This window comes from Ovis canadensis, chromosome 25 (assembly GCF_042477335.2).
Source record: "Ovis canadensis isolate MfBH-ARS-UI-01 breed Bighorn chromosome 25, ARS-UI_OviCan_v2, whole genome shotgun sequence".
Classification (NCBI taxonomy): domain Eukaryota; kingdom Metazoa; phylum Chordata; class Mammalia; order Artiodactyla; family Bovidae; genus Ovis; species Ovis canadensis.
Genome location: NC_091269.1, coordinates 54,543,751 through 54,556,187, shown reverse-complemented (window position 1 = coordinate 54,556,187; position 12,437 = coordinate 54,543,751). Strand labels below are relative to the sequence as shown.

Genomic DNA, 12,437 nt, shown 5'->3' with positions numbered 1-12,437 from the left:
CTATGTGACTTAAAACCTAAATAAGGCATCTTATTCTTAGGTTCCTTCCACTTAATCATAGATCCAGAAAAGTAAAATAGGCTTAAAATACTCTGTAAAAGGAATTGTAACTGGAGTGAACTCAGAGTACTGTAGGAGTACGGAGGGGTCCAGGCATCTCAGTAACCCGGAAGGAAATGGCAGAGAAATAAGATGGTGCTGGCACTAAATCTTAAAGTATGAGTACAACAGACGGAGCAGCAGGGAAGGGGCATGGCAAACAGAGGGAGCGCCCCAACAGAGATATGAGAACCAGCGATGTATTCACAAAGCTACACAGAGTGGGAGGCATTAGAGGTCCTGAGAGAGGGAGGAAATGTGAAGCTGAAGTGGCAGTCAGGAGTTGGATCCTGAATGGCTTTAAATGCTAGACGAATCACCTGAGTATGACGGAGAACCGCTGCATATGCAATGCAGTACGTGCATGTCTGTGATTGCCACTGACTTCCTGAGCTGGGCACTCAGCAATCTTACTTTCAGATGATGCACCTAGTCTGTAACTTGCAGTCTTCATGAAAGTCTTTGCTTTGTTAGACTAAATGAAACCATATCTGTTTTTTTTTTAATGTATGGCCTTCCTATTGTTCTACCTGTTTGCTGTTTTATTTTCCTTCTTCCCAATTCTCAGAGGAAATGAAATTTGCAGCATGGAAAAAGACCTTCAACCTAATACTCTCATCTTCTTCTTGCTCCTCACTTCTCATGCCCCATTTGAATAAAAGCCTTGTCATGTATTTTTCACACCTTCACCTGAACGGAAAGCTTGAGTGCCTAAACTAATCCCCATGAGAGATTTCATTTCCAGTGTGCAAATGATCAGGCTGAAAAAAGAAATAAAAGAACTCTTATTTTAATCAAGTGAGAATGGTTAAAAGAGAGAGAGATTCCTATAAAAATTATATGCCACATCTCTCAGGATTTCAACAGCAAGCATTTGTGGCATTTTATTTACATGTGAAGAAAAAGTGCATAAGCCGAAAGGAATGAGCTCAAAACAATGTAAGAGGAGAGCTGATTTGACAATAAATTTGCAAGTCTCCATTCACAATCAGCATCAGCAGTAGCCTCATTAAACTCAACAGTTGGACCAGTTACAGAAGAATATACACCCAATTTAGCCATACAAATGCACTTTAGGAAGACTTCAGATTTTAATGCTGTAAACATCTCTCCTAAAGGGCCTTTTTAAAATCTCTTAAATACAATACACATAGGCACACACACATACAAATAACCATGCATATGTTTTCTGTAACATACCCTGTGTGCATCTGTAACATACCCTGTGTGCGTGCTAAGTCATTTCAGTCATGTCTGATTCCTTGTGACCCTATGTACCATAACCCACCAGGCTCCTCTGTCCATGAGATTCTCCAAGCAAAAATATTGGACTGGGTGGCCATGCCTTCCTCCAGGGGATCTTCCAGAACCAGGGACTGAACCCATGTCTCATGTCTCCTGCCTTGGCAGGTGGGTTCTTTACCACTAGTGCCACCTGGGAAGCAACGGATATGATAGATATGTTCAAAGAAAACTAATTAAAAACCAAGGTCAAAATGTATTATTCAAACATTTAGTTGACAAATTTGGAATTTTTTTTGAGAAATTATAAACTTAACAGTTTTTTAAAAAATTACTTATTTATTCACTGATTTTATTTTTAGCTGTGCTTGGTCTTCCTTGCTGTGCGGGCTTTTCTCTAGTTGCAGTGAGCGGGGCTACCCTCTCGTTGCAATACACAGGCTTCTCACTGCAGTTGGCTTCTCTTGCTGCACAGCACTGGCTATAGGGTGCATGGACTTCAGTAGCTGGGCTCTCAGGCTCTAGAGCACAGGCTGCTCAACAGCTGCTTTGCAGCATGCAGGATCTTCCCGGATCAGGAATCACACTCGTGTCTCCTGCGTCTTCTGCAATGGCAGGTGGATTCTTTACCACCGAGCCACCCCACTCCTGCCTTAATAAAAAATTAACTTTTCCAACAGACAAACCACACATTAGCCACTTCCTTTATCAAACGAATTGAGAATAAACTGCCAATCATGAAATATAACAGGGTTGCATTTTTCATTCATTTCAGCATGATTCAGTTACCGTCCCAGCAAGACAAAGGATTTCCTTTATAGTAACTGAAGATCATACTCTAATCTGCCTAAGTAGAGGTAGTTTATTGTAACAACAATCATTATCAGGCATAAAGGTAGAAGACTGACCTGAACAACCCTCCAAGGTTCCCAATCCTAACCACATGGTGTTATCCTCCTAGAAGCAACAGTACAATGAGCATAACTTTCTGCTTTGTCCCAAACATCACTCGCTAACATACTACAAAACTGAAAGATCTTTATTCCATCTGTCCCATTTCCTAGATAGACTTCCATTCAAATTTCATAGCCAGCAAGGAATTTTCTGCACAACCTTCACCCCCATACACACCTCACTCTCCATTCACACCTTACATACTCTGTAAATGGTACTCACTTCTGCCATTTTATCTACCTAGCATTCCTTGCCTCTCTTCTGTTTGGATTCTCCAGTTAATATTACATTTCTCTCTAATAGACCTTTCCAACTTCCTGGAATTGGCATCCAATAGATGTGTTGAATCAATGCCACTGTATTTTATATGTTTCAGGGTTAATTTATGAATAGCCCATATTTTGCAAAGTAAATTTCCTAACATATAAACCTCTAGCCTGTTATCAGTGTGACCCTGACATGAAGCAAGAGATTTATAAGAAAAAATCTGACTTACTGGTTATTTCCTTTAACAATCCAGCAGCCTGTTTCTTTGGCTCATTTTGTATTAAAGATTGAACATTCTTTCTGGAATAAGATTTGTAGCTATTAAATAGCTTTTTATACTTTTAAATGACTGTTTTGTTAAGTACAAAAGCAATATACTTTCTTCAAGAGCAAGACAGCCATTAGTCAGCTCATTCTTGAGCTACATTTGGCCTTAAATTTTAAGCGGCAATATTCACCATTACTGGATGATAAATTGCAATAAGAAAATATACTTCTCTTCCCTGTAAACTCTCTCTACTTTAAATGGGCATAACATGACTTTAATAATACGTTCAAAGATACCCAAAGTCAATGTCTTCCAAAGCAAATCACAAGAATGTTGGATAACTTCATAATGATCATTAAATCACTGTCATTTCTACAGACAGGGTTTCCTGCCGAGGCAGTGACAAAGTAGTTTAAAGAAAATTAAGGAATAAACTAAAAATATATAATCTCACCGTTTCCATGGTAATGCCATCTATAAACTACTACAAAGTTCTAAAATAGTTCCTTCCCATGAGATATTAATAACAATTGATAGTTCCAACTTAGATATACTTGTATTACAGTTCCGTGCTGATGATCATACCTATATTATTAACAGACACTAAAAATGTAACAAAATATAAAAGTATTAGGTGTCTCAAACATACCAACATCATCTTAAACTCCATGGGTCTTCTTTCAAACCCTTCAAACAGGAAGACACCTTGGGACGTAAAGTTTGCGGGAGGATAAGTTCTGTAAATTCATTGGAAGTTTATTCTCTATAGATGTCTTTATGGAAATGTTTTCCCAAGAGATATACATATTAATAACAGGACACTCTGCCAAATAAAATGGTTGAATTAATAGGTGATATTGACATTAAGGGGAAAAAAAGCTGGCTAATAGTTACCAAGTATCGATTATTGGCAGGCAGTTCATATAGGCTCACATTATCTGAGGAGGCGAACTTTATTCTACAGTTTCTAGATAAGGAAGATGAGGCTTAGAGGAATGTTACTTGAACATAATACCCATTTGGTGAACAGAGCTGATGCTGGATGGGATCCAGGTATATCTACTTTTAATACTGAATATTTGTGGGAAAAAATAAATACAAATTTTGTAAACCATCTATTGGAGTGTGAGGAATGAATACTGCGCTTTCTGAGAATTCAGAAAGGTAAACTGTCTAAAAACATTTCCTATCCACAGTAATAAAGAAGACAAATTGAAAATAAGCCTCTTTAAGCTGCCAAAAAATGGAAATGGCCAAATCTTATAAGCAAAGAAAATTCTGTTTCAACACTGAGCTATATCATTTCTGCCATAGTTCTGTATTTAAAATTATTTCTCTCTTAAACAATGGTTGCTGTTCAGTCACTAAGTCATGTCCAGGTCTTTGTGATCCCATGGACTGCAGCACACCAGGCTTTCTCGTCCTTCACTATTTCCCAGAGTTAGCTCAGACTCGTGTCCATTGAGTCGGTGACACCATCCAACCATCTCATCCTCTGCCACTCCCTTCTCCTCGTGCCCTCAATCTTTCCAAACTTCAGCCTCTTTTCCAATGAACTGGCTCTTCACATCAGGTAACCAAAGGATCAGAGCTTCAGCTTTAGCATCAGTTACTATCATGTAAATCAGAAAATAACCACTTAGTTTCAGAGCATAAAAGTGAAGACATGGTAGCAGCTGAGGTTAGGAGAGAGGCTTCTGTGACATTGTTTACACATATTTCTATACTCGGTTCTATATTGAACTTTAGTTATTTTTATAAATGGATGAAATATAAATTATGGAAATGAAAAGCTTATGTTTCCATACATAATAAATAAGGCTATAGAGTCTTGGGTCACTAATCAATATTGCTTTTATTAAATGAATTACTGTATAACAAAGTTGAAACAAATTCCCAGCCCGCCTCAGCCTACAAACCAGAGGACGCTGCTTTACTGAATGGTCTCCGTCCTCCACTGTCTTTGACTATACGCCTCACTGCACTGTCATAAATAAGACACCGAATTAGCAGGTACATGTTAGCAGTAGCCATTCCCTCTTTGTTATGATATGTTTGTAATTAGCATTTATACAACAGCCATATGAGAACTGGTTAAGAAGCCTGAGGCCCTGTGGAGAGTGCTTATGGCTCTTCCTTATGTCTCCTTCATATACACTAATATATGGCACAGTAGACAGGAGACTATGGATATTTCATCAGTGCAATATCCACCTTCGCAAAGAGCAATTTCTGTTACATATCACATATTATACCTGTTTTTAAAAGGTAATAGTGACATCAGCAAGATGGCTAAATAAAACATTCCACGTTTCATTCCCCCGCAACAATAATGATTCAGCAATTACCCACAATCAAAAATACCTCTGGTGGAGTTGTGGGATCCAACACCAAATGCCAAGGAAGCAAGGAGGAGCATCACCCACCTGTTTGTTGGGTGTCAGGCATAGAGACTTTGGTTCCAGCTGTGAATTCTGCAGTGGCCTGTGAGCCAGCTACAAACCTTCTCAGCCACAAGCCAGGAGCCCCTGGAGAACACTGTCTTAGACAACCACCCATGGACAAAAGAGCCTTTGTGGGAAGTGTCCCACAGAGAAGTTTCAGCTACCACTGGAGCACACACACACACACACACACAATACAAGTTCAGATGCACTAGAAAGTCTGAATGCATATGAAGCTCAGTTTAGCATTATCCATATCACACTTCTCACAAGACAGCACAGCTCAGTGCCAAAAGAGATCTTCCTCAGCCCCAAATTCCTCTTGCTGAAGAAAGTGACAGTCTGTGAGTGAGTGCCTGAGTTCCCCTAGTTGTGTAGAATGCTGCCATCTCTCTTTCATCTCATCCAAAATACGATGTCACTACTGAACTACTGGGGGATGGGAAGAGCCTGGAATAGCAGCAGACAGGACTCTCAGCGGGCATTAAAGTCATGCAGATCTTGGTAACAGTATTGTGTCTTCCATGAAGAAGCCTGTCCAACAGCCACTAGAGACACCTTGTCAACAGACCCCACCAAATGGCCAATGGGCACTCCAGCATTCTGCATGCCTCACAAATACACAACTCCACAAATACACACTCTTTTCAGTGCTGAGATGGAGTTCTGGCAGACAGCTAGTGAGTATGCACAGAAAACGAGCCCAAAACTGAAGGTCAGGGAGAGACCACAAACTTGAACTTTAACACTTTCTTTCGGAAAGCAAAAGGGAGTCTGCTGCTGCTGCTGCTGCTAAGTTGCTTCAGTCTTGTCCAACTCTGTGTGACCCCATAGATGGCAGCCTACCAGCCTCCTCCATCCATGGGATTTTCCAGGCAAGAGTATTGGAGTGGGTTGCCATTGCCTTCTCCGAAAAGAGAGCCTATCAGCACTCAATCTACTTCATTGCAGGATCAATGGAAGGCAAAAAAGCTTAAGAATTCAGCCACAGGAACAAGACAAGGGTGCCCACTCTCACCACTACTATTCAATACAGTTTGGAAGTTTTAGCCACAGAAATCAGAGATGAAAAAGAAATAAAAGGAATCCAGATTGGAAAAGAAGAAGTAAAACTCTCACTATTTACAGACGACATGGTCCTCTACATAGAAAACCCTAAAGAAAGCAGCAGAAAATTACTAGAGCTAATCAATGAATATAGTAAAGTTGCAGGATATAAAAATAATCCACAGAAACCCCTTGCATTCCTATACACTAACAATGAGAAAACAGAAAGAGAAATTAAGGAAACAATTCCATTCACCATTGTGACAAAAAGAATAAAATACTTAGGAAAAAAATTTACCTAAAGAAACAAAAGACCTACATATAGAAAACTACAAAACATTGATGAAAGAAATCAAACATGACACAAATAGATGGAGAAATATACCATGGTCATGGATCAGAAGAACCAATGTAGTGAAAATGAGTATACTACCCAAAGCAATCTGTAGATTCAATGCAATCCCTATCAAGTTACCAACACTATTCTTCACAGAACTAGAACAAATAATTTGACAATTTGTATGGAAATATATTTTTAAAAAAAACTGTGAATAGCCAAAGCAATCTTGAGAAAGAAGAATGGAACTGGAGGAATCAACCTGCTTAACATCAGACTATTCTGCAAAGCTATGGTCATCAAGACAATATGGTACTGGCACAAAGACAGAAATATAGATAAATGGAACAAAATAGAAAGCCCAGAGATAAATCCACACACCTATGGACACTCTATCTTTGACAAAGAAGGCAAGAATATACAATGACAAAAAGACCATCTCTTTAACAAGTGGTGCTGGGAAAACTGGTCAACCATTTTAAAAGACTAATACTAGAACACTTTCCAACACCATTCACAAAAATAAATTCAAAATAGATTAAAGATCTAAATGTAAGACCAGAAACTATAAAACTCCAAGAGAAAAACGTAGGCAAAACACTCTCTAACGTAAGTCACAGTAGGATCTTCTATGCCCACCTCCCAGAGTAATGGAAATAAAAGCAAAAATAAACAAATGGGACCTAGTTAAGCTTAAAAGCTTTTCCACAATGATGGAAACTATAAACAAGATGAAAAGATAGCTTTCCAAAAGGGAAAAAATAATAGCAAACGAAGCAACTGACAAAGAATTTCAAACATATACAAGCAGCTCCTGCAGCTGAATTCCAGAAAAATAAATGACCCAATCAAAAAATGGGCCAAAAAACTAAACTCTAAAGAAGACATACAGATGGCTAACAAGCACATGAAAAGTTGTTCAACATCACTCATTTTCAGATAAATGCAAATCAAAACCACAATGAGGTACCACCTCACGCCAGTCAGAATGGCTGCAATCCAAAAGTCTACAAGCAATAAATGCTGGAGAGGGTGTGGAGAAAAGGGAACCCTCCAACACTGTTGGTGGGAATGCAAACTAGTACAGCCACTATGGAGAACAGTGTGGAGATTCCTTTAAAAAGTGGAAATAGAACTGCCTTATGACCCAGCAATCCCACCGCTGGGCATATGCACCAAGGAAACCAGAATTGAAAGAGACACATGCACCCCAATGTTCATCGCAGCACTGTTTATAATAGCTAGGACATGGAAGCTAGATGTCCATCGGAAGACAAATGGATAAGAAAGGTGGTACATATGCACAATGGAATATTACTCAGCTATTAAAAAGAACACATTAGAATCAGTTCTAATGAGGTGGATAAAACTGGAGCCTATCATACAGAGTGAAGTAAGTCTGAAAGAAAAACCCCAATACAGTATATTAATGCATATATGTGGAATTTAGAAAGATGGTAACAATGACCCTATATGCGAGACAGCAAAAGAGACACATATATAAAGAAAAGACTTTTGGACTCTGTAGGACAAGGCGAGGGTGGGATGATTTGAGAGAATAGCATTGAAACATGCATATTACCATATGTAAATAGATCGCCAGTCCAGGTTTGATGCATGAGACAGGGCACTCAGGGCCGGTGTGCTGGGACAACCCTGAGTGATGGGATGGGGAGGGAGGTGGGAGTTGGGTTCAGGATGGGGCACACATGTACACACATGACTGATTCCTGTCAATGTATGGCAAAAAACACTGCTGCTGCTAAGTCGCTCAGTCGTGTCCGACTCTGTGTGACCCCACAGACGGCAGCCCACCAGACTCCCCCACCTCTGGGATTCTCCAGGCAAGAGCACTGGAGTGGGCTGCCATTTCCCTCTCCAATGCAGGAGAGTGAAAAGTGAAAGGGAAGTCGCTCAGTTGTGTCCGACTCTCCGCAACCCCATGGACCACAGCCTACCAGGCTCCTCTGTCCATGGGATTTTCCAGGCAAGAGTACTGGAGTGGGGTGCCATCGCCTTGGAGGCTAATTACTTTACAATCTTGTAGTGGCAAAAACCACTACAATATTGTAAAGTAATTAGGCTCCAATTAAAATAAATAAATAAGTATTTTTTTAAAAAAAGAAAGAATTCAGCCACAAGAGGGAGCAAGAAGTATGAAACAAGAGCATCCATAGGTCACTACCATGCCTGACAAAAGGTTATTTCTCCCTTCAAGTCAGTCATTAGTGACTGGAGGAGGTGACTGCAACTTCAAACATGAAGACAGCAATGCAAGGCTTTAAGGAACACGAAAAAACAAGGAAACTTGACACTAACAATGGATCATAAACATCTTTCAGTAACTAACCCCAAAGACATGGAATCTGAAATTTACCTGGTAAATAACTCAAAATAGCTTTTACAAGGAAGCTCAAAGATCTACAAAAACATAAAACAACAAAACCCATAGAAAGATAATTTAACAAAATCGGGGACATGATACAGGACTAAAATGAGAAGTATACAAAGATATAGAAACCATAAAAGAAGAATAAAACAGAAATTACAGAGCTGAAGAACAAGATAAATAAAATGCAAAATGTAATAGAGATCATCCGCAGAGGAATACATCAAGCATTTACTAATGTTTACCCATCAATAATTACTCCAAATGTAAATGAATTAAATTCTCCAATTAAAAGTAGTTATTGGATGGATTTTTTTAAGATGCAAATTATATGCCGCTGACAAGAAATTCATTTCAGCTTTAAGAACACCCATAGGTTCAACATAAAAGAATGCACAAAGGTGTTCCATGCTAGTATTAACCAAAAGAAAGCAGAGTAGCTACATTTTTATCAAACAAGAAAAGACCTTAAGGCAAAGACTGTAACAAGAGACAAGGATGATCATTATTTGATAATAACAGGGAAAATTCATCAAGAAGCCATAATAATCATAAACATGTATGCACCCAACATTGGAGCACCTAAGTATATTAAGTAAATACTGACAGATATGAAAGAAGAAACAGACAACTATACAATATTACTGTCACTGCTGCTGCTGCTGCTGCTGCTGCTGCTAAATCACTTCAGTCATGTCTGACTCTGTGTGACCCCATAGATGGCAGCCCACCAGGCTCCCCGACCCTGCGATTCTCCAGGACTTCAAGATCCCAGTTTCAACAATGGATAGATCATCCAGAAAAAAATCAATAAGAAAACCTCGCACTATCTCCCATCTGATCTTCTTGATCCCTGTGTGCTCTGCTCGGCTTTCCTCTGTATAAGGTTCCAATGAGAAGAAGTAGGCAGCCTTCCTTCAATCATTAAAAAAAATAAAAATAATAAAACGAAATAAATACTTTCCAATCATCACACCTACAGGCTTTTTCTAACTGATCCTTAGTCATGCATTATCTCTGGATTCCCAGATGGCTCAGTGGTTAAGAATCCACCTGCCAGTGCAGGAAATGCAGGAGATGGGGGTTTGATCACTGGGTCGGAAAGATCCCCTAGACAAGGAAATGGCAACCCATTCCAGTTTTCTTGCCTGAAAAAATCCATGGGCAGAGGAGGCTGGTGGGTTTCAGTACATGGGGTCACAAAGAGTCAGATACAACTGAGCGACTGCACAGCATAGCACATGTGTTGTTTCAGTTCCAGTAGACAATGACCTCCATGTGCCAGGTAATATGACTGTACTGCAGAACCCCTTACAAGGCTGAGTGACAATCAGCCTGTGCAAGGTTCCAGCTTACTGCCCTCTTTCCTTAGCCATTTCTCTTTTCCATGCCTCTCTAGTTTAATCGCTTGGCTGAGTGGGGTTTGTGTGTTTGTTTTGTGATTTGGTTTGATCTGTTTGCTTTTCGAGTACCACAAACTTCTGATCCTCAGCACACATTGGTTCTGTGTTTTGCACAAGGTAACTGAAAATCCCATCTAGCTTTTCTGTAAATTATTGCTTTATCATTTTTTTTCCCTAAAAAGGCTCAGGTTGTGTCAAGATTCTCTTCTAAAATAGAACTACTTCAAAACATCAGTAGTTTTTTAAAATCTTTTTCTTTATGTAGTATCATTTTTATATACACAGTGATAAACAGAAAAGTTTCTGGGTGTAGAAAAAGTATTTTGTGAGATTTGGCATGTAATTCTTTAATACTTAATACTTGGGCATGGATAGCTCTGGTCATTATCAGAAACAGATGAAAGATGGGCACTTAACTGTTTTGCAAAGTGGAGTGTTCCGGTGCCCTCTGCTCTGGGGTATGTGATGTCCATTCCTATCAGCTCATAGACATTGTTGGTAGATTTGCCTGTTTTAGGCTACAGGGTCTGGGTCTTGTTTTTAATAAGCAAGTTTTTGACACCCAGGAGATTCAACTTTAAAAGCAAGTGAAAAACAGTCTAGATTCTGAGGGCCTCTTCAGAAATCAGAGAATGCCTCCCTCACCAGTGCAGCCTACCTCCTCTCAGCACGGCAAGAGTATCCCGCCAGCCACACACATACACATTTGTATCACCTGCTGGCTTCTGGGTACTCTCAAGTCTTCACCTCCTGCCAAGAGATGATATCTAAAACATCTTCCAGCCCACAGTGGCCCAGCCACTGTCCCATCTGAACACTTACTGGGTCCTGAGTGCTTTCAAAGTGCAAGAGTCACCAAAGGAGGGGTCATACTGGTGGGAACAGAAGCGAGTACAGAAGGACAGGTGCTCTTGAGCTGGAGTTGAGCCTTGGCCATACTGCAGGGGAGTTGCATCTTGTCAGAACTCCTGGAAAAGTTGATCCAGAATGAATTTTGCCACACTTAAGGACTGCAGTTAGAGATCTGCTAATTTTATTCCATGCTACATTTATCCTAGGACAACAAAAATCAAACTAGAGACAAGGTAAAATTAACGGAAAGGCCAGAACCGGACTGTGGACTGAAACAGTGTGTATAACAAGCCAAAAAACCCTACAGAAGCACGTAGCCCACTTATTAAACTGACATTTCCCTACGAAGCTTTAGGAATAAATTACCTTTCTAAATTCCCAGCATACACTACAATATTGTTACTATCTTATTCAGAAAGCATTAGGCTCAACTCCTGGCCACACATTTCTATGGAGAAACTTTCTAGGAAAACAAAGACAAAAATCTGGTTAGGTTTCAAAAATATTTGCTTCATTTTATTGGATTTTTCTACATCCAAGAAACATAAATAACCTATATTATAAATACATAGAAAACACTTTTGAGCAATAAAGTATATGATAAAATGTCTAAAATCAACATCTGGAAACATAATACAGTAATTAAATCTTAAATAATGGCAACAAGCAAAGTTAGGATGGCCCAGCTCATCAATTATATTTGCTTTTTATCTCTCTTATTTATCTCATGATGGTATCAGCATGAGATACATATTGATCTCATAACTCAGAAGCTAGGTAACTCCTTAAAAATTATTTTTAATGTACTAAAAGTTATTTTTAGAATTGGTTTCATGTACCAAAAGCACCAGACAACCCTGGACAGTAACTTGATATCTGACTTACATAACACATTCTGATCTCAGGCTCCATTTTAATTACTATGCCTTCAGGCCCCAAAGTATTATCCCCTGGGTCAAATTCAGCTGGGAAGCAGATTTTATTCAGTAGGTTTGATGCTTGAAAACAATGGCATGCGAATGCTTTAGGTCAGGCCTGCTCAGTTGTGTAACAAGTCAACAGTTGTTACCTACTTGACCCATCCTATGGCCACCTTTGACGGCTTCACTCACTTGTGATGTCTGTTTGGCCCCCT

At 39.4% G+C, this 12,437-nt stretch overlaps 1 protein-coding gene across 6 annotated transcripts in view; it reads right to left on the bottom strand.

The window, feature by feature from the left end:
• The window catches only part of NRG3 (neuregulin 3), a 1,214,780-nt gene that overhangs the window by 899,492 nt on the left and 302,851 nt on the right, over positions 1-12,437 (bottom strand). The window lies entirely within an intron of this gene.